A 22,606-nucleotide genomic window follows, 5' to 3' on the forward strand; every position below is an offset into this window, starting at 1 on the left:
TTGAAGGATAAATGCAAGGTTTTATTGAGTGGTGGAGGTGGCTGTCAGTGGGATTGATGGGGAGCCAGAAGCGGGGGATGAAGTGGAAAGATGATCTAGGCTGTCTAGCAGCCAAACCCCTCTTCAACCACAGCAACCTAAACTCCTCTTTACGTTCAGACCTTCCTCCTCTTCTCTCTTTCTCTGCTGTGTTATTCTGCCATTCGTCTGCTTGTCTTATGCTAGTCTGCTTCTGGAGCCTGGGGTTCGGGGTTTATATGGATACAGGATAGGGGGCATATTGGGCCAAAAGGCAACTTTTTGGGCACAAAAACAGGAATGTCTGTCCTCATTTAGGGCTTTGTGTCTTCAGGCTTGAGGGTGGGGCCTTTGCCAGGGCACTGCTGTCTTCAAACAGTGATTCCCTGTCTCCTATCCATATCACTTTTCCTTTTTATTTATCTTTATGTGGATTTACCTATTTCAGTTCTACCTCATCCTGCCTCCTGAAGTACTGGAACCCTATAATTCCCGCTCCTGTCTGGAGTTCTTCAGGGTGAATTGTCTTGATTCATAAGGCATCCATAATAGCCAGAATTCAGAGTTCATCTTTTTCTGCTCTTCTAGATGAGTTATAGATTCTTTCTTCTAGTTTTATCCTTCAAAAACTGTGTTGATATTTCTCATCATTTATTGTGTCCTTCAATACTCTGTGCTTTATGGTGAAATTCAGGGAAAAAAAAAGGAGATACATGTATTAGCTTTTCTGTTTAAATAGACATTTGTACATATTACTCTAATTACTGTTATCCCTGAGCTATAACTCTGAAGACCACAAAAATGCCACAGTGACTTTTAGTCCTACACAGAATGATATCACATAATACATTTTAGTTTTTCTGTCTTGATATAAGAGTCATAAGAAAGAATGAAGATTCTAGAAGTCTTTATTTCTTTAAGTATTGAATTATCCTATTAAATACCAGTGTTTGCTACTCACTGGCTGAAATTCTAACACCGAGCAATATTGTTGGAAGTAAAGCCTTTAAAATAAATTTCCTCTTTGTTTGTTTATTTATTTATTTATTTTACTTATTTTTGTTTGAGATGGAGTCTGGCTCTGTCACCTAGGCTGGAGTGCAGTGGTACAATCTTGGCTTACTGCAACCTCTGCCTCCCTGGTTCAAGGGATTCTCCTACCTCATCCTCCCAGTTAGCTGGGACTACAGGTGCACGCCATTACACCCAGCCAATTTTTGTATTTTTAGTAGAGACGGAGTTTCACTCTGTTGGCCAGGCTGGTCGCGAACTCTTGACCTCAAATGATCTGCCTGCCTCGGCCTCCCAAAGTACTGGGATTACAGGCATGAGCCAAAGCACCTGGCCACATTTTCTCTTTATAATGGGAGAGGCCTTTAATTTTTTTTTTTCTTTTTCATTCTAAAGGGATGTAAGACGTTCACTGATACATCACTGCTTAAGAAAAAATGCTGTACTTGGGAGTTCAATTGAATCACTGTGACATATTCAAGTTGCCATATTTACAACCAATAACATTCACACTTTTTATTCTGAAAGTAACATAAAAACCTCCCTGGCTGCTCTATATTCAAGCAGAAAATCAGTTATTTCAATATCACAAAAACTACACTATGACTATTCATATTAATTACAGTTGAATATCCTGTTACTGACTATAAACAATTTAAATTATAAGTAAAAATGAATTTATTTAAAACTACAGTTTATATGAAAATGGACTCCTGAAATTAATGGCCCTGGAAAAAATTAAAAAATCATCTTTCTGAGAATAAATTGATATATAAGATTACTTTTTAGGTGAGGTTTACCAAAAATCCTTTACTGTTTAATTACTGGGATATTAGGGTATTTATTTTACATGGAATTACTATAACTACCCTATTCTAGTACTAAAACTGACATAAAATGTTTGATCAGAGCTATCAAACATTCTAAATAATTAACAGAACATACTAACTTATTTTTGTTTTTTAACTGCTTACACTGATGTCAACACTATCCAAAGTCATCACATAATCAGTGTTCTGTGAAATAATGTCAAATGCATCATTAAATGTGTTGATCAGCAACTCTTAGTGTGAACTGAGAGCAGTTTTACAGGAGAAAGACCAGCTGCTTTCTCAGAGAGAGAGATACAGAGAGTGAAAGAGAGAGACAAAGAGAGATTGACAGTGAAAGAGAGAGAACAAAGCAGGTCTATTTATTGAACATATGGCAATCCCAGGAGGATCCTAAAAACATAACTTAATATGTAAATATCCTAGTGCTTATAAATATTCTAATAAAGTGAGCTTTTGCATAGTACATATAAAATGTTAATTTTAGATCAAAGATGATTCGTGATGACCCAATGAATTAATTAGTATACTGTCATCCTCAGAGTCTCACCTTGTTATAAGCTTGCTTCTTGAAGTTAATCACCCAAGATTTACTAGCTTGAAATTCTTCTCCTCATTTACAACAGCCTTTTGAATTCTCACTTGAGAGGTGATATTTCATTCTCGTTTCTGTGTCAATCTGGAAGATTTTCTGAAACAAATTAAAATTACAAAGCCTCATTGAATAAAATAATTTATGGTGTATTCATTGTTTCCAATTAATATTAAACTGTGTTTATCTTTTGCAAATATTAATTATAATTGAGCACTTTGTTCCCCAGGATTTTAAAAATCAAAATTATCCCTGTACTTTTAAAATCAGAACAAGAAAGAGAAATGTTAACAATATATTACTGTATGAAATCAAATTTTACCTATGGGAGAAAAATTATGTTGATGACCTTTGTGAATCGGCTATATCTAACATTAAAATAATTTTTGGAATTTAAATGTAGTGTTTCATCCACTGAAATTGTATCATATATTGATGTTCAAACTTTTTTCAAATGTCAACCTTAATTGGTACTTTGTCTGGCGAAGACAGTGTTGGGCATTGGCATTCACAAAACCATTTTCTTTTTCCCCTCACCATACAGAGAACTACATTTTTTACACTTCGTGACTCTCTGGCAGGACCATGTGACAGAGTTCTGAACATTTGAATGTGGATATGCATGATATATGACTATTCTAAGCTCTAAAATCTCCATGAAATTATTTATGACAGATAATAATGGATTTAGATCATAATCTCAAAATCACAATCCCAAACCCTGTTATTCCAAATGTTGAAATAATAAATTATCAAAATTCATTAAGTCTAAATCCTTAATGTCTAAAATCCCCAAAAGCATAATCATAGGATACTTGCATCGTGGAACTATTACCTTGTTATTGTCTTTATTTAGAAATTAAGTATGGCTTAAGGAGATGTATATGGATTCCTAATTGACAAGGAGTAGATTTGTGACCTTAATTTTAAGTGTCAGCTTGACAAAATTAAGGAATACCCAAAAATGGTAATGCGTTATTCTGGACATGTCTGTGAGAATGTTCCAGAGGAGATTAGTGAGTGAGTCTGAGTGGACAAGGCGAGGAAAACTTGCCCTCAATATTGGTGGAAACCATTTAATCAGCTGGAGAACCAGAGAGAGCAGGTACAGAAAGGCAACTGGTCCCTCTCTGACAACTAGAGTAGACTTTTCTTTTGCTGCTTTGAACATCAGAACTCCAAGCTTTTCAGCATTTGTACTCCAAGACTTACACCAGAGGTCCCCAGGTCCTGAGGCTTACAGCCACAGTCTGAGAGTTACATCGTCTGCTTCTCTGCTTTTCATGTAAAAATATTGACATTTCCTTAGTAAATGAAGATATGTTCTTTTTGTGCCCCTGGATTGGTGAAATTTCTTGAGCTCTCAACTTTTTGGGTTACTGCATATGCAGTGGTGACCCATTGTGATTTTTATTCTATTTTCTCAAAGATTTAGGTTGTTCCTAACAGTATTTTAGATGACGAGTTATGAGTGTACATTATTACCAACCATACTGATTTGTGCTTATACATTTTGGTCTTGACCTATTTCTTTGTGAATACATTTCATCTGCTTGTAACTTGTATACACATGTGATTGTCGTTAGTATAATTAGTGCTTATGCTTGCAAAAATACTTATATCATTATTGCCTATATTATTGTTCAAATTGGCCTATGAAATGTCATAATTTTATGTTTCTCAGATAAATTTGCTTTTAAAAATGTAAGTAAATATTTATAAAATGATTTTGAAACTATTCAAGAATTATATTTTTCAGATTTTGATTTTTTTTAGGATTGTGATTTTTGAGTTTATTTAGACTTTGAGGATATTGATATTCTTACGTTTCAATATTTGAGATTATGGTGTATGGTGTTTGCAATTGTGTCTTTCAGGATTATTATTGGCTTGTGATGATAACAGGGAAACTGATAGTTTGGAAGTGTGTCTCCTCCAAATCTCATATGAAAGGTGAAACCAGTGTTGGAGGTTGGCCTCGTGGGAGGTGTTTGGATCATGCGGCAAATCCCTCATGAATGGCTTGGGACCCTCCTCACAGTAATGAGTGAGTTTTGACTCTTTCAGTTACTAAGAAATTTGATTGTTAAAAGAGCCTGGTACCTCTCTTCGTTTCCCTCTTGCCATGTGACGTATCTGCTTCCCCTTCACTTTCTGCTATGAGTAAATGCTTCCTGAGGCCTCACCAGAAGCTGACCAGTTGCTGGTGTCATGCTTAATAAACTACACTACCATGAGCCAGATAAACCTCTTTATTTTGTAAATTACCCAGCACTTGGTGTTCCTTTATAGTAATGCAAAACATAATACAGTAACCTTAAAGCCAAGTGATGATAATGACAGATTGCAGGCTGGCAGAGATCTTGTGAATAGCTGCCTATAGAAGAACACTCTTTTTGTATTCCCCACCAACCACCCACAAACTCCAATGTGCTGTGAGCTTAGTAAGTAATAAACGTTCGTCGTACAAAGAACCTTGAAACATCTAGCTTTAACAGGTAGAATAGCTAGCATTAAATACTATGAGGTTTCTAATTCGAACATATGCAGATGGTAGTTTGCTGAATTATAGTATAATTGATTGGCAATACAAAAATATTAGTAATAATAATAGTAATAAATTTGTGGATAACATTAACCTTTGCATGAAATTTATTAGAAATTTCTGAAATAGGCAGAGTATATTTTTATTTAATCAATAGAAAAACTAAAGTGCAAGATAACATTTTACAATATAGCAAAAATACTAATATACTATCAGAACTTAGTGGCATTAATATATTTATATATTTTATATCTAGTGGCATATATATAGTCACTAAGTTTTGATAGTATAATAGTATTTTGAATATGTAAATAATAAAATATAAATATATTAAATGCTCTATATACATTGTTATATAGAGCATTTAATATTGCATTTAATATAGTTTTCTAAACAAATGATAATATATTTGTCCTTCAGACTGTCGAAGTCTTTGTACATATTATCTATTTTTTCTGGTATTCATTTCCTATCAACTTGGTCTGTGAATATTGTAATCATCATTCAAAGTTAACATCAATTATCATTTACTTTTTTGCTACTTCTAGTCAGAGACCCCTTGTCCTTTCATGGTCTTGTTCATATTTTTCTTTATGAAACATAAGATAAAAATGCCACTTTTTCCTAACGATTTTTTTATTTAACTCTTTCTTTTTAAATTGTTCAAGGGAGAGCTTAAGTATCCAGGTATTCCAACTCAATAATGGTATATTGACTTGTGAAACTTTTATTAAATACCTATAACCTCGTCATGTACTGATAAAAGAGAAAATGAATAGTTGATCTAAAGGCTAATACTACACATAGGGTGACTCTGCTCATGTTAGAATATAAATTTAAAGTGAAAAAGGTAGAAACTGACTTGTATACTTATTTACAAATTATTTTAAAGTATTTATAATATTATGTCTTATTTCTCAATCACTGTTACTTAATATTACTTTTTACAACATATTATTGTAAAATTAAATTTACTTCATTACCCCTAAACTTGTGTAATTTTTAAATTTTATTTCATCTTTCTTTATCCTAATATATCTCTGTGACATTAAGTGGGCATATAATATAGATCTAATTTTAATGAAGTATATTTTCCTTTTCCTTCCTCTTCCACAATTAATTGAGTTATATTTCCCTAAGAGTCTTACAGCTTTTACAAGTATGTTGCTTAAAATGTCAGATACAAAATTGATCGCTAGGAAATGTAATAGATGTCAGTTATAAAGCTGTAAGATAAAATTCAAATTCTCAGTTGCTAATATCAATAATCTTTATTTTAGTGAATCAAATCAATGAAAAATATAATTTTCCAAAAGTAAAAATAATGTTTAAAAAAGTTGTGAATAGCATTTCAAACTATCTGGGTTGAAGGATCAGGAGTTTTGTTTTTTTTTCTTTTTCCTTGCAAAATAGTATTACAATATAAACAAATTATTTAAGAAATTCAATAAAATTAACAAATGAAAAATAAAATCCCAAGTTTTAAAATACTAACTTAAAGACATAAGCTATACTTTAAAAATAGAGAGAAATGCAGTGAATGTGCTGTGTTCACTTGAGAAGAATGTTGCATTCTGCTGTTGTTTGGTAGATTATTCTGTAAATACATTATTCTTATTCAGGCCGTCTATATCCTTATGCTTTTCAGCCTGTATGTTCTTTTTTTTCAATTACTCAGTGAGGAGTGTTGAAATCTAAATGTATATTATATTGTGGATTTATATATTTCTATTTTCAAATGTATTTTTTAACAAAGTATGGGTATTTTTCTTTTAGCACGTTGAAAATGTCACTGCACTATCTTTTTTGCTGGCGCGAGTTCTGCTAAGAATTCTGCTGTAATACTTATCTTTGATTGTGTTGGGTATTTTGTCACTAATATTGAAAAATCCTTTGCCATTATTTCTTCAAAATTTCCTTTGCTCCTTTCTCTTTTCCCCCTTTTTATGGGATTCTGATTATAAATGTTTGGTATTGTCTCATATATCTTGTATGATTTTACCTGTTATTTAATACTTTTTTCCCTTTGTTTTTGTTTGACTTTCTACTGACCTGCCTTCACATTAACTGATTCTTTTATTTGCTCTGTTGAGATTACTGGTGAACCTGTCAGAGGCATTCTTTTTATTTCTACAACTTCTGTTTGTTATATTTTAATGTTTCCATCTATCTATTACAATATACATTTTATATTGCTTGTAATGCTTTTCCATTAAAACCTATATTAGATTGGTAATATTTATTTTAAATTTACTGTCGGTACCAACATCTGTGTCACATTATAGTGTTGTTCTGAGGACTGTTTCATCTTCAGACTGTTTCTGTCTTTTTGTTTTTTTGCATGCCTTATAATTTTTGTATTTGCATGCCTTGTAATTGTTGTATTGAATTCTGAGCGTTATATAGCACAGAAGATACTGAGTCACATATTTGTTGTAGTTAGGGATGAGCACATCTTTCCTTTCTCTGAGTCTTTAGTTTGGGGTTTTGCATTAGTCTGGTAAGGAATAGGGCTGAGTTTGAGATTTATCTTTTCTCTAGTTACCCTCCGTGAAGCTGAAGGCTCAAATCCTTCAGAAATTCCTTTCATGTATTGTATGGGCCCATTTGCAAGACATATTTTCTCAATATCTACTCCACACTTGGCTTTAGGCCCCATGCTTTACTTTACATCTTCCCTTTGTACTGCTTCCCAGAAAGAATTTATTTCCTGCAGCTCTCCATATTATACTCCATTATTATTTTTATTTTACACCTTTTATTGTGGTCATGGAGAGCTGGAGAAGACGAATGTTTTCTGATGTTTTAACTAAGCCTCTTTCTTACATAGGCACTGCAAATTTAGGCCCATTCACATCACTCACATTGAATGTGATTATTTTTATAATTGAATTAAAACGTACCATATTGCTGTTTTCTATTTGTTTGTTTGGTTATTTTTTCCTATTGTTTTTCAGCTTCTTTTCTTATTGTTTTTTATTTTTTCTCACTTTTTATTATTATTTAATTCTTTAGTGGTTACCCTATTTTTACAAGACAGATTTTTAATTAAAAATGTTATATTCTCAAGTAGTATTTTACTACTTCATGTATAGTGGAAGGACTTTCAGTTGTAGATTATATTTTCCATTTCTCTCTCCCAATTTTTGTATTTTGTTATGACATTACTTTTTATCTGCTTTATACAATATATTACTATTATTTTTGCTTTACATGGTTAACTATAGGTAATTAAAAATGAAAAAAATATCTTTCCAACATTCTTCTTTGATTTAATGGATTTATATTTCTGTCTGATCTGATATTTCTCTACTGGAAGAAATTTATTTAATAATTTTTACAGCATAGTGTTTTTTGTCTGAGAAAGACTTTGTCTCTCTTTCAATGTTGAGACATACTTTGTAGATCAAAGTCCATTGTGTTTTGGGATTGCATGGTTTTTTATTGTTAGTTTTATTTCTATGTATTTAATATAGATATCTTCAAGATTTCCCATTTATCTTTTGTCTTCGGGTGCTTAAATATTATGGGCCTTATTTTTCTTTTGTTGTTGTTACTTAATTTGGTTTGGTTTGACATTTCTTCTGCTTGGCGTTCTCTGAGCTTCTTGAATTTATAGATCTCTTTATCAATAATTGCAGAAATTTCTCAATCATCAGTCTTAAACATTTCTCTTGTTCTGTATTATCTCTCTTTTCCTCTGGCATTCCATGGGTCCTGTTTCATAAGATTATTTGATATTTTTTCTCAGCGATCTGATGTTATTTCAGTAATTTCCATTGACTTATATTCAAATTCACTGGTTACATCTTCAGTTGTGTCAAGTTTATGCATTAGTCCATTGCTGGTATTATTTATATCTATTATGTGTTTTTTATTTCTAAAATTTTCTTTTGATTTTTTAGATTGTTTTCTTTTCTCTGCTGGAATTATCCATCTCATTTTGCACATTGTCCAACTTTCATAGTAGAGAATCTACTTTTCCGTGGCCCTGAACTATGTAACACTGCAATGGTGTCAGTTTATTTAATCAACTACAATCCAATCAAGTCTATAAAATGCTATCAGATTATACTTGACTATAGTCATTACTCACAGACTAAAATATTTATAGATAGTTCCCCACGAATATAGGATAAAGTCCTAGATAATTTGTCCAGATGTAAGTCATTCTATATATTTCCATTTTCTATGTATCAAATACTATCGCACTCTCCTGCATAAACTTTGTACCTTTATTAAATTGATCGAATAAATATTCTCCACTCTCTGCATATTTTCTGTCTACAGACCTTCATCTACAGGCCCTCTGTCTACAGGCTTTCATTCTAAATTATTAGAATAATTTTATATTCTTCTTTAATATTCAATGTCCATCTTATGTCTGACCTCTCTATGAACTCAGCCCATCTCAACAGTCCATCACTAAAGTTTAACCTTCAAAAGAATTTATTTTCTACCAAAGGTATATCATTGGGCCATGTATATCTTGCCTCCTTATGACTTAGAGTTTTGGTGTATTCAGTGATTAAAATAATTTTCATTTGATGATAGTGCTTATAATGGTGTTGATAAAGATGATGAAGATGATTGTGATGACAACAGAAACCTTAAAATTGTTCCTCGCAGATATGTTTGTTCACATATACATGTCATATCAGAGTCCAATGAGACAAGGTGCTTATTATGATTTATTTTCTCCAGACAGCTCATGAATTTTATGTCACATAGGAGGTTAAAATCCTAATTTTATCTAAACTTATAAATCAATTTGATTGTTAAACTGAAGAGACAAAATAAGAGAAATAAAGAGAGAATGTCTAACACTATAGCATTGGTAGTATAAAAATCTCTGTATCCGAACATTTAATTTTAATCTTCTTTGATATCTAATTACATCTACAAAATGTTGTGACCTATGCCATTATATTTATTCCAAATGCCAGTGAAGGTTTCTAGTCAACTAAACTGTATATTTTTGCATGAAGATATCTGTATATTCATGATCACTTAAAATTTTAAATCTATAAGTGCTGAATTAAAAAGATTCAAAGGGCCAGGCGCGGTGGCTCATGGCTATAATCTCAGCATTTTGGGAGGCCAAGGCCGGTGGATCACCTGAGGTCATGAGTTCTAGACCAGCTTGACCAACATGGTGAAACCCCATCTCTACTAAAAATACAAAAAATTAGCTGGGCATGGTGGCACACGCCTGTAATCCCAGCATTCGGGAGGCCAAGGCAGGTGAATCACTTGAACCTGGGAGGTAGAGGTTGTTGTGAGCTGAGATTGCGCCATTGCACTCCAGCCTGGATAACAAGAGCGAAACTCATCTCAAAAAAAAAAAAAAAAAAAAAGAAGGTTCAGAAATAGTTAAGGAAATATTTTGTATGCTTTTATGATTGTAGAAGCTTTTCCTAAAAATAAATCAAGAGGGAACATGCAGAAATAATTATAATACCACAATAATAGAATTGGAAATAGTAGAAACTTGCATTTCCATTGCACTACACATTATGTAAAGCAATTATATAAACATTACACAGTGTAATTCAACATGTATTAATACACTAGATTTTATCCTCTCAGCAACGTTTGGAGCAAAAACGATATTGTACATTCTTGGTCCCCAGGTATATGTTAATTGCTTTAAGCAAGGGGTTGAATCATGGTTTCTTAAAATAAATTCAGTATTATATTAGAAATTATTCTAATTTCAAAAGTGTCTCATTTTAATAGAAATTGCTGTTTGATATAAAATCAACATTGAACTTTAGAACTAATTTGAGATTATCAAAATGTATTTTGCTCTTTTGATACAAAGTTAAAAATGGCTTGAAAGAACAGTGAGGTGAAATTCTCCTATGGGTAGAGATTTTAGCATATGGTTAACTGCATAATGATGGGATTGAAAAAATAATATTTGAAGATTAGACATCAAGAGGTGGGAGGAAGCAGACTGCTGTATTAGTTTGTTTTCATGTTGCTGATAAAGACATACCTGAGAGTGGGTAATTTATGAAGAAAAGGAAGTTTAATGGATTCACAGTTCCACGTGGCTGGGGAGGCCTCACAATCTTAGTGAAAGACAAAAGGCCCTTCTTACATGTGGCAGACAAGATAGAATGAAAACTGAGCAAAAGGGGTTTCCCCTTATAAAACAATCAGATCTCGTGAAACTTATTCACTACCACGAGAACAGTCTGGGGGAAGCACCCCCGTGATTCACATATCTCCCACTGGGTGTCTCCCACAACACATGAGAATTATGGGAGCTACAATTCAAGATGAGATTTGAGTGGGGACACAGCTAAACCATATCGGATGTATATTTAAGAAATGTGCACAGAGTTTGGAGGGCTTTGACTCTCTCATTAATACCAAGCCAAGGAGTCTCAAAGCAACCATGTGACAGGATATCTTTTTCAGTGGAAATAAAAAGACCTCTTGTCTCAAAGTGGGTTCATAAACTTGTAAGCCATGGAAGAAGGGATGGTTGCTATACAAGGTCCCAATCGCCTAGGTGAAAACAATTTAAGAAGGATAGTAGAGACAGTGATCATTAATTTTAATTATGACATTAAGACTAACTATAGCAGTGAGTACTCTATCTTGTACTATTAACTGTCCTTTGTGCTTTGGGAAGTCTTTTTCTTGCTTTTTTTTCTTTTTAATAATTATAACTCATCGCCAACTTTGAGAATTATTGAGAGTTCACAATGGACCAAATATGTTGTGCAAATGGATCTGAATTGTATAAATCATAATCAGAGGAAACACTGCGTGTGTCCCACTTACATCCGTTTGACCTAATCTGAAGGTCACCTGCAGAGTTACCATAAAGCTCTCTGTGTCTCTGCCTGAGAGCAATTTCTAGCTACTATTGTCAATTTGAACCATGCATAGCAGGTCAACATTTTTAGAAAGTTGATATTCCTTGGGAAACTTTCAAATGATGAAATAGTTGCTAAACAACTATCTCACTCTCTGTTCCCTCAGAGGGACAGCTCTAAGTTACATTCTACATAGTCTCAGAAAAATTAAGTCCCAGTTACCCTCAAGTGGAAAATGCTCACTAGTGTTCCCTTTATTGATTTCTATCCCTTCCCTCTATCACTTTCCCTTGACCTTACCATGCTACCCAATATCCTCTTTCTAACAAATTACTTATACCCAAATTAATAAATCAGGGTCTGCTTCTAGGGAAATAAAAAATAAAATATTTATTTTGGTCACTTAGCAGGAGTGATGCCTGCCTGAGAACTTTATTAAGTTTATTAGAATTGCTTAGTAGTCAACTGTCTTGCTAAAGTAATAAAAATGTGTTGAGTGTGATCTGTGAACCACGAAAGGATTTGGAGAGATAATCTGGACTGGGAAATCCATTACAGGCATTTTTCTGGTTACACTGAATAGAGCAAACTAGATCCACAACAGTTCTCCCTAAAGATTATCACCTGGAAAATGGTGAAACTCTCAATGTATTTCAGTATTAATATTTTTATTCTATTCAGTAAAAAATGATACTGGAAAAAGTTTAGCAACTTTTCCTTGTTTGTCTACTGAGTGCTGACTTTCAACCTCAGTCTTACCTAATCTCAAATTTACTGGAGTTCTAAAAAGAGTTTTGTTTTATTTATATCATTAAAAACATTTCATGAAAATAATTTTTAGTTACAATGTCATTTTCAGCACAAGAAGCCAAAGAGTTTACCTTGGTTAGGTGTATATGTTTTCTCTTCTATTCAAGATAATTCTTATTATATTCACAGAGGAAATGGAGTTTCTAATGATAAATAAATAGCTATGTTAACACTAATTAATTGATTGGGAGCTTAGGAAATGCTAACATTTAATAAGGCTTTATTGACAAAATGAATTTTGAATTTCATTTTATAGATCCCTTAGTAATAATAAGAAAAGAGGTAAATACTAGGCAAAACTATAGCAACTTGAAGAAATATCATTAATTCCTATTTTTGTCTTGTGCTTTATTTTTTAAATTTCCCCGATATTATTACATATGTGGTTATATTTTTCTTATGCTTTATTGATTACCTGTAAAATGCCACAGTTATTTTGGAAAGTAAAAAAAATTACATAAATAAATAAATACTTTTTGCTCTCTAAATATATAACATTTCTTATTTACTCTTCCTGGAAGAAGTATACCATAGGGGTAAGATTTAAAATTTAAATGTGTCATTTATTTCAGAATACCATTATTATTCATGTACTTTTTCCACATGATAATCCTAAAGGAATTAATTTGTTAAAATAAGATATAACAGTTCACATTGTAAAATTCATAACTTTATTGAAAACATCATGCCATTTAAAAAGCTGAGCTTACTATGAAATTAGTCACCGTAGTTAGTATTCTGCTGCAGATAAAATATTTTTATTTAAGCTCCTGTGAGATTCACTCAAAGATTTGAGAAGTGAATTTAGTTCCTACTAATAGAAAACAAAGTGAAATCTACTAACCATGATTCACAAAGGCTAGAAAAGAGTTTTTAGAAGGCATTATAAAAAGTTTTCTGTTTTCAAATTATCTCATTTTTATCTTCCTCTAAGTCTCATATACCTGTTTGACTTTTCTTAAAAAGTTTTCAGTCTTACAACTTTAAAATTAGTTAAGGGTAAATAAAGGGGAAAAAACGACTTGATATACTTAAGGAAAATGTCAATGGGATATAGAAGATATTGAAAAAAGATAAGGAAATCAATTTTTAAAACAATTTTCAAATATATAATCAGAACTGACATTTTAAAACATAATTCTCTGAAAACTTTAGTTTTATATCATTTTTGGTAGAATTTATATTTGAGTAATATACAGGTTTATCACTGCTGTGTTAGAACAATGCATATTCCAATTTTTTTCACCAATTTTTTTAAATGTTTCCATCAACAGTATTTGTAAGTGTCTTCAGGATAATTGCTTATTTGCTAGCTTCTGACACCACTAAATTAGAAAAAAATTTGTCCACTTGTAATCTATGTTTCCAATAATTGCCAAGTTTTAAGCCACATGTGTTTAATAGGGAAAATCAAAGTTTAAATATACTATAATTTTATTTCTAAAGAGGGTCTTAATATAAAGAGGGTGATGAGAATGGTGAGTTAGAATGAAATAAATAATAAATATAAAGAGGGTAGTGAGAATGGTCAGTTAGAAGGAAAAGAAGCATGTGAGGTAATAATGTTATTTCATGATATAAGGAATAGTGTTTGGTTAAGAATGAAACTCTTCTAATTAAGTAATGGAAATTGACAGGCCCAGCTGGCTGTATATAATAGAAAAATGGCAAGAAAAAATACTGTATGGTGAGCCACAGTAGCTAAAGATAAAAGATCATTAAATATGCAGCATTAACATAGAATTTTTAAACTGTCAGATAAAGAGGTTATAAAAATGACCAAGACATAGATCGAAGACAAAGAACTAAGTAAGAAATACTATATAAATTATTCAATTATCAGGAAATGCAAAAAGATCCAATATCCTCTCCTGGTCCATTTAACATAACCAACACCTCCTAGTCTAACTGTAGGACCCCTTCTCCTACAAGATGACACATTGTATGTTACATGCAGGGATGGCAAAATACACATTCTGTCCAAATACAGCTACTCTAAAATTGTAACTATGGATGGGAATTTTCTGGACACAGCAAGAATCTGGGATATTAGGATAAAACATTATAAAACCTTGTTTCAATTTCTCAGCTCAGTGGTGACTTATGAATACTATCTACACTGGTAATATTTTATTTCATTTTCACCTTCTCATCTCTATTTTTTCCCTTACAATAAACGTTTTCCTTCTTATTGGTATAAACGCCATCTATCAATAAAAGATACTAGGTATTAATTACATGCCTCATGTTTATAAAACAAATGTGTCATTTATAAGCAGGATGTGTATGCACCTATAACAGTGATTTTTAGAATGCATTAGTAACACTGTTCTCACTACATCTTCCCTATGTGTCCTTCCCAATACTTTAAATTCAGAAGAAAGAGAATACCTTGATGAAAAATATATTAAAATGCAATGTTCAACGGGATAAACAACTTAATTGTGCTTCTGTCCCCATTCCTTGACTTGATCAGTTTGTTCCACCAGGATTACTTAATACTTATTAAATAATTAAGCTACTTTATAATTTAACATCACATCTATTTTTAACACATTTATTCATTTGCCCAGTTTTCCTCCCACTTCAAATGTGACTTTCAAAGGTTTGTGCTCCTTTTCTATGCAATTTCTCAATTTTGGAAAACTTCAGCTTTCAGCTTTAAATCGTCTTCTCTTTTTACTGCAGTTCTCACTCCACTCAAGAGATTTAATCTAAACATATGGTCTAAAAACACTCTTACTTGCGAAATATTTCTAAGTGTTTATTTCTAGCTCTGGTTGGTAAACTGAAATTTTTGTTGGTATAACCAAAATTCTACTCAAAATATCAACCTGATTTCTTAGAAATCTATCAAACTAAATATAGATAAAAAAGACCTTGTGACTTCTCAATGTCTTCCCAAACATTTCTTACCTGGATTTTCCCATCCTAGCAAAGGGCACCACCATTCACCCAACTGCTAAAGCCAAAAACTTATGTCATCATTGATTTTTCACTTTCTTTAACATTTAATATACAGTACACCTCTAAGCCCAATTGATAGTGGCAAGAGGCAGGCAAATTCCTGGGCAGATAAGTGGAGATCCCTGGTGAGTCCCACCCTTCAAGCCAGGAATAGCCCCAGGCCTGAAAAACCTGCTGCCAGTTCCAGGTGGAGTCCACCACCCCAAGTGAGAACTTCCTTGATGCCTTTCAGCCGGTGGGATGATGCTTTTTCTGGGCCCACCCATGGACCAATCAGCATGCACTTCCTCCATTTGGAGCCCATAAAAACCCCAGATGCAGCCAAACTCAGACACAGCTTGGGACCACATGCCTATAAGGAGGAGCTACCCACGTTGTGTCTTCTCTCTGCTGAGAGCTGTTCTGCCCCTCAATAAAACCATCTCCACCTTGCTCACCCTTCAGTTGTTCACATAACCTCATTCTTCCTGGACACTGGACAAGAACTGGGGACCTGCCAAACTGTGGTTCGGAAAGGGCTATAACACTTTCCTGCCTAGCTTGCCAAGCTGAAGACAGTGACCTGCTCCCATTCACCAGACTGTTGGAGTGAAGATCGGTAACCCTTCTGGAGGCCCAGACCTCAGGATTCCCTGAGCCAGAGCTGTAACACCTATAGCCCTCCCATGTTCTGCCTGCATCAGGAGGCATTCCCACGTGACGTGAAGTGGCAGCCTTGCTGGACCAGCCCAGGATCCGTGGGCTACAGTTGGCAATGGGACTGAAAGAGCTGTTAACACATCCTCATTCACCAAGCTGTGGGCAGTGGAAATGAGGGAGCTATAGCACACATCCCCTGCTCCTTGGGGCTTGGCAGTTGCTGGCATCTCTGAGTTTTTGGGTGCCACCATATTCCCCTCCTTCAGATGCTGGGGCTCACAGTGGAAGCCACTTGTGGTACGCCTGGTCCAGCTGCAGTCTCACACAGAGCCAGCGCCTGTGTCAGCACCAGGAGCTGCCCACCAGCTGGCATAATTGGTTGTGAGCAGTGGCCAGACCCTGCATTAGCTCACACAACCCTCACCAATCAGTGCCTGGCTCACCCTTGATGGGCATGGGATCCAAGCTGGTAGCATGAGCCAAGCACAGCATGCCAGTCCAAGGTAGCAGAATACCAGCAGGTGCAAGCAAAACTCAAGCAGAGGTGCCACCAGCCATAGAGGTTTCCAGTTGGCAAAGTGACACCCAAAGATCCTGTGAAACTTACCTCTAGCCACAGCATATATTCCAATTACACCAATTTGTACATGTTATATAAATTATACATATAAATATATTGAATGTGTATATATACAAATTATAATTATAGTATATAATATACAATATACAAATATATAAATTATGTATATATTTAGTGTAATACATTTTGGATATATATTTATGTTTTACAAATTCATATCTATATCTCTGCATATAAACTACACTGAGACCTATTATCTATCACCTTTTATACTGTTAAAGGAGTTGGAAATATGTCTCTCTGGCATATTGACTATTTAAGTTAAAGACCTGTGAAAAACAGCAGGTGCAAAAACTTCACGCTGAACTTTGTTTTGTTTCTTGAGAGAAGAAGATGAAATTACCACGTGAATTTATTCTCAAGGACAAAATTTAGGAGCAAGATTTCTTATAGATATGTATAGATTTCTTAAAATAACTTATCTTTTAAGCATCCTCCAGAATTGAGCTGCTTCTTAACAACTTACCATTTTTTATCCAATTCAGTATTTAAGTTACTGACTCTATCTACTTTTTTGGGTCTTCATTTTCTTATGATGTCTCCCATGCCATGCAAAACTTGTATTAAATGTGTAATTTTCTTCTGTTGATCTGTCTTATGTCAATTAAATCTCTGGCCCAACCAGGACCCTAAACGGAAATTTGCTGCCACTTACTGCAATAGTCTCTTAACTGGTCTCATTACTTCCAATCTTGCCTCTCTTCAATCGACTACATTCTCTTTTAAAAACCTGTAATAGCATTCCTATATTCTTAAAATAAATTCCAAGCTTGTTGCTATGGCTCTTAAATATCTCTAACACTGCATCTCAGAACCACACTGATCTTTGTTCACTAACATACACCCATGTTAATCTTTTGTATATCTTACTGGTAAAGCAATTTTTTCCCTTTGAGTATCATTTGTCCTTACTGTTACCTAAATACAGAAGGCAAAACTTTGAATGAGTACCTCCTTTTTGTAATTCATGTGCTTGCAGATATTTGATTAAATATAGGACATCCACACACTGTTTATTTGCTATTATATTCCCCCAGTTTTGTTATTCTTGTGGCATTCAATGACTTTACATGACCTCTTAATTTTTGTTGTTGTTAATTGTCAATCTCCTTTCAGTAAAAACTATTCCAATTCATTTTCTCATAATCACAGAAACTTTGAGCATTCTGGCACAGAAGATGAACTATAAAATACTTTATGAATGGAGGAATAAATAAATTACCACCATTTACTTTTTTATTTGGCTAATATTCCTATAAAACAAAGTTATGTTATTAAATAAAATACTGTATATTGCTTCAAAGAGAATAAAATACCTATGAATCCAACTTACAAGGGATGTGAAGGAACTCTTCAAGGAGAACTACAAACCACTGCTCAACGAAATAAAAGAGGACACAAACAAATGGAAGAACATTCCATGCTCATGGATAGGAAGAATCAATATCATGAAAATGGCCATACTGCCCAAGGTAATCTATAGATTCAATGCCATCCTCATCAAGCTACCAATGAATTTCTTCACAGAATTGGAAAAAACTACTTTAAAGTTCATACGTAACCAAAAAAGAGCCCGCGTCGCCTAGACAATCCTAAGCCAAAAGAACAAACCTGGAGACATCATGCTACCTGACTTCAAACTATACTACAAGGCTATAGTAACCAAAACAGCATGGTACTGGTACCAAAACAGAGATATGGACCAATGGAACAGAACAGAGCCCTCAAAAATAATACCACACTTCTACAACCATCTGATCTTTGACAAACATGACAAAAACAAGAATGGGGAAAGGAGTCCCTATTTAATAAATGGTGCTGGGAAAACTGGCTAGCCACATGTAGAAAGCTGAAACTGGATCCCTTCCTTACACCTTATACACAAATTAATTCAAGATGGATTAAAGACTTAAATGTTAGACCTAAAACCATAAAAACCCTAGAAGAAAACCTAGGCAATACCATTCGGGACATAGGCATGGGCAAAGACTTCATGACTAAAACACCAAAAGCAATAACAACAAAAGCCAAAATTGACAAATGGGGTCTAATTAAACTAAAGAGCTTCTGCACAGCAAAAGAAACTATCATCAGAGTGAACAGGCAACCTACATAATGGGAGAAAATTTTGCAATCTACCCATCTGACAAAGGGCTAATATCCAGAATCTACAAAGAACTCAAATAAATTTACAAGAAAACAAACAAACCCATCAAAAAGTGGGCAAAGGATATGAACAGACACTTCTCAAAAGAAGACATTTATGCAGCCAACAGATACATGAAAAAATGCTCATCATCACTGGCCATCAGAGAAATGCAAATCAGAACCACAGTGAGATACCATCTCACTCACACCAGTTAGAATGGTGATCATTGAAAAGTCAGGAAACAACAGGTGCTGGAGAGGATGTGGAGAAATAGGAACACTTTTACACTGTTGGTGGGACTGGAAACTAGTTCAACCATTGTGGAAGTCAGTGTGGCGATTCCTTAAGGATCTAGAACTAGAAATACCATTTGACCCAGCCATCCCATTACTGAGTATATACCCAAAGGACTATAAATCATGCTGCTATAAAGACACATGCATATGTATGTTTATTGCGGCACTATTCACAATAGCAAAGACTTGGAACCAACCCAAATGTCCATCAATGATAGACTGGATTAAGAAAATGTGGCACATATACACCATGGAATACTATGCAGCCATAAAAAAGGATGAGTTCATGTCTTTTGTAGGGACTTAGATGAAGCTGGAAACCATCATTCTCAGCAAACTCTCGCAAGGACAAAAACCAAACACTGCATGTTCTCACTCATAGATTGGAATTGAACAATGAGAACACTTGGACACAGGAAGGGGAACATCACACACCGGGGCCTGTCATAGGCTGGGGGGAGAGGGGAGGGATAGCATTAGGAGATATATCTAATGTAAATGACAAGTTAATGGGTGCAGCACACCAACATGGCACATGTATACATATGTAACAAACCTGCACATTGTGCACATGTACCCTAGAACTTAAAGTATAATAAAAAAAAATTAGCTGTCACAAAAAAAAAGTGTTCCTTGGTTAAAATAATGCAAACTTATTTGGTTATTGCACATAACAAGATTCTTTGTCATAGGCATTCTGACAACTTTTACAATACTATTATACTGCCAATATTCAAGGGGAAAGGTAACATCTATGTTTTCCCATGGTAGTTTAACCTTATTTCCATGAGGCACATCCCGATTTAGGGGAAATAATAACATGTTATTATGTTTTTTTTAATCTACAGATTTTAAAATTGTATTACATTGAAGAAACTTAATAATTAAAGACAGAAAGATTCTCATTATATAAATTAAATATCTTAGCTTTTGTGATACTTCTGAAATTTTTAGATTTTAGAGCTATAATGAACTTTTCAGAAAGATATCTACAAATGAACAACATACTTTCTTCTAAATTATAACTGAAATATTATTTTTGTATATATGCTTTTGAATTAAGGAAATAAATGAAAGTATCAATATATAATGAAATCTGGAAAATAGAGAACTAGCATCAAAATAATCATATTTTGTGTAATCCAATTACATATTTCCTGGCTATCTCCAAAGAACCTTGTAATCTATTGAAGCTTACCATAAAACAAAATCAAATTAATAAACAGAATTTTATTATCAATCCTTTAAAGTTACACATTTGACTTCTCTCTATATAAGAATTTACTAGAAGTGTTGATATTTGCCTAAAAGGGAAAAGAAATTCTTGAGTATTAGGAGTCTTTTTGTTTCAGCATTTAGGCAGAGTTGATTGTTTTTTTTAAATCGACTTTTTACAGAAGAGACATATGTTGAAAATTTGTGCCAAAATAATTTAGGTTGGTATATTAACTTTGAGCAAGCTAAACATTTGCAAAGAAGAAATTGAAGGGTTGTCCAGATTAGTATTTTTTTAATAGTAGAACTGTTTTTAGCCCATATGAAATTATGAAAGTACAAATTAGTATATTTCTAACATATCAAAAACACTGGCCATCAGAGAAATGCAAATCAAAACCACAATGAGATACCATCTCACACCAGTTAGAATGGCCATCATTAAAAAGGCAGGAAACAACAGGTGCTGGAGAGGATGTGGAGAAATAGGAACACTTTTACGCTGTTGGTGGGACTGTAAACTAGTTCAACCATTGTGGAAGTCAGTGTGGCCATTCCTCAGGGATATAGAACTAGAAATACCATTTGACCCAGCCATCCCATTACTGGGTGTATACCCAAAGGACTATAAATCATGCTGCTGTAAAGACACATGCACACGTATGTTTATTGCGGCACTATTCACAATAGCAAAGACTTGGAATCAACCCAAATGTCCATCAATGATAGACTGGATTAAGAAAATGTGGCACATATACACCATGGAATACTATGCAGCCATAAAAAATGATGAGTTCATGTCGTTTGTAGGGACATGGATGAAGCTGGAAGTCATCATTCTCAGCAAACTATCTCAAGGACACAAAACCAAACGCTGCATGTTCTCACTCATAGGTGGGAATTGAACAATGAGAACACATGGACACAGGAAGGGGAACATCACACACCGGGGACTGTTGTGGGGTGAGACTAGCAAGGGGGGATAGCATTAGGAGATATATCTTATGCTAAATGACGAGTTAATGGGTGCAGCACACCAACATCGCACATGTATATATATGTTACAAACCTACATGTTGTGCACATGTACCCTAAAACTTAAAGTATAATAATAAAATAAAAAATAAAAAATAAAAGAATTATTCCATATTAACATTTTTTGAAATGCAACATAAAAAGCTAAGAAATTATTTATTAGCTATCATATTTCATTTGAGATTTCATTGGATTTTTGTGAATTTACTTCTTATTTTTTTCCTATGACTTTTGAGATAATCTTCTTTTCTTGAATAGTGTGGAGACTCCTGTGCTACCACATATAATTACAAACATAATTCAAGATGGTCCCCAGGCCTCTGGTATGTTAGAGATAAAATTATTTTGTAGAATTAAAAATGAGATCCAAAAGATTTTTTGAATAAGTAATTTATTTTAAATATGCCATACTAGTTTACTTTTAGCATTTTGTATAACAGGTGCATATAAGTGAAAGAAAATATTATGTTTACCTCATATACATTTTTGTGTCAAAAATTTTAAATAGAACACACGGTGAATTAATTTCCATGACAATTAGTTGTGAAACAATTCTCCCACTTCAACAGAGACTAAAATCGTAAATAGTATATGGTAAAGGAGGCATTTAAATTTTTTAATAATTATAATAAAACAATAAATAACATGTATCTTAATGTGATGAACATTATAAATTATTATCCTGAAAGATTAATTGCAGAGTTAAATTACATATTCTAATTAAGGATCTGCTAAATGGCTTGGAAATAAATACCAAGCACCATCTTTGTGAATATAGAAAAGTATATTTTAAAAAACCCTATCATACTTGCAAGTTATATGCTTTAAAATGGATTCAAGAAGAATCAGGCAAAATGTAAAAGCATGTTCTTTATATAAAATTAAATGACCAATCTAATATAAAGTGCTTTCCTAAGGTAAAGTTAAGATATACTAAATATATCAGGTACACTTGAAATTGCACATATTGATACTGTCCAAATCATAAGAACTTAACTTCTATGAAAAGTAGCAACATGTATCATT

At 33.5% G+C, this 22,606-nt stretch overlaps 1 long non-coding RNA gene across 3 annotated transcripts in view; it reads right to left on the minus strand.

Annotated features, from left to right (window-relative positions):
- LOC131382512 (uncharacterized) overlaps positions 1 to 22,606 on the minus strand; it is a 134,597-nt gene continuing 111,991 nt past the window's right edge. For 2 of the 3 annotated variants that reach the window (XR_009212050.1, XR_009212051.1), the window contains 2 exons: positions 2,410 to 2,550; positions 1 to 694 (listed from right to left, as the gene is read on the minus strand). This is a non-coding gene — a long non-coding RNA (uncharacterized LOC131382512). The remainder of the gene's footprint in view (positions 695 to 2,409; positions 2,551 to 22,606) is intronic. The other variant, XR_009212052.1, reaches the window with a different exon arrangement.

This window comes from Hylobates moloch, unplaced genomic scaffold, assembly GCF_009828535.3.
Source record: "Hylobates moloch isolate HMO894 unplaced genomic scaffold, HMol_V3 SCAFFOLD_2, whole genome shotgun sequence".
NCBI lineage: Eukaryota > Metazoa > Chordata > Mammalia > Primates > Hylobatidae > Hylobates > Hylobates moloch.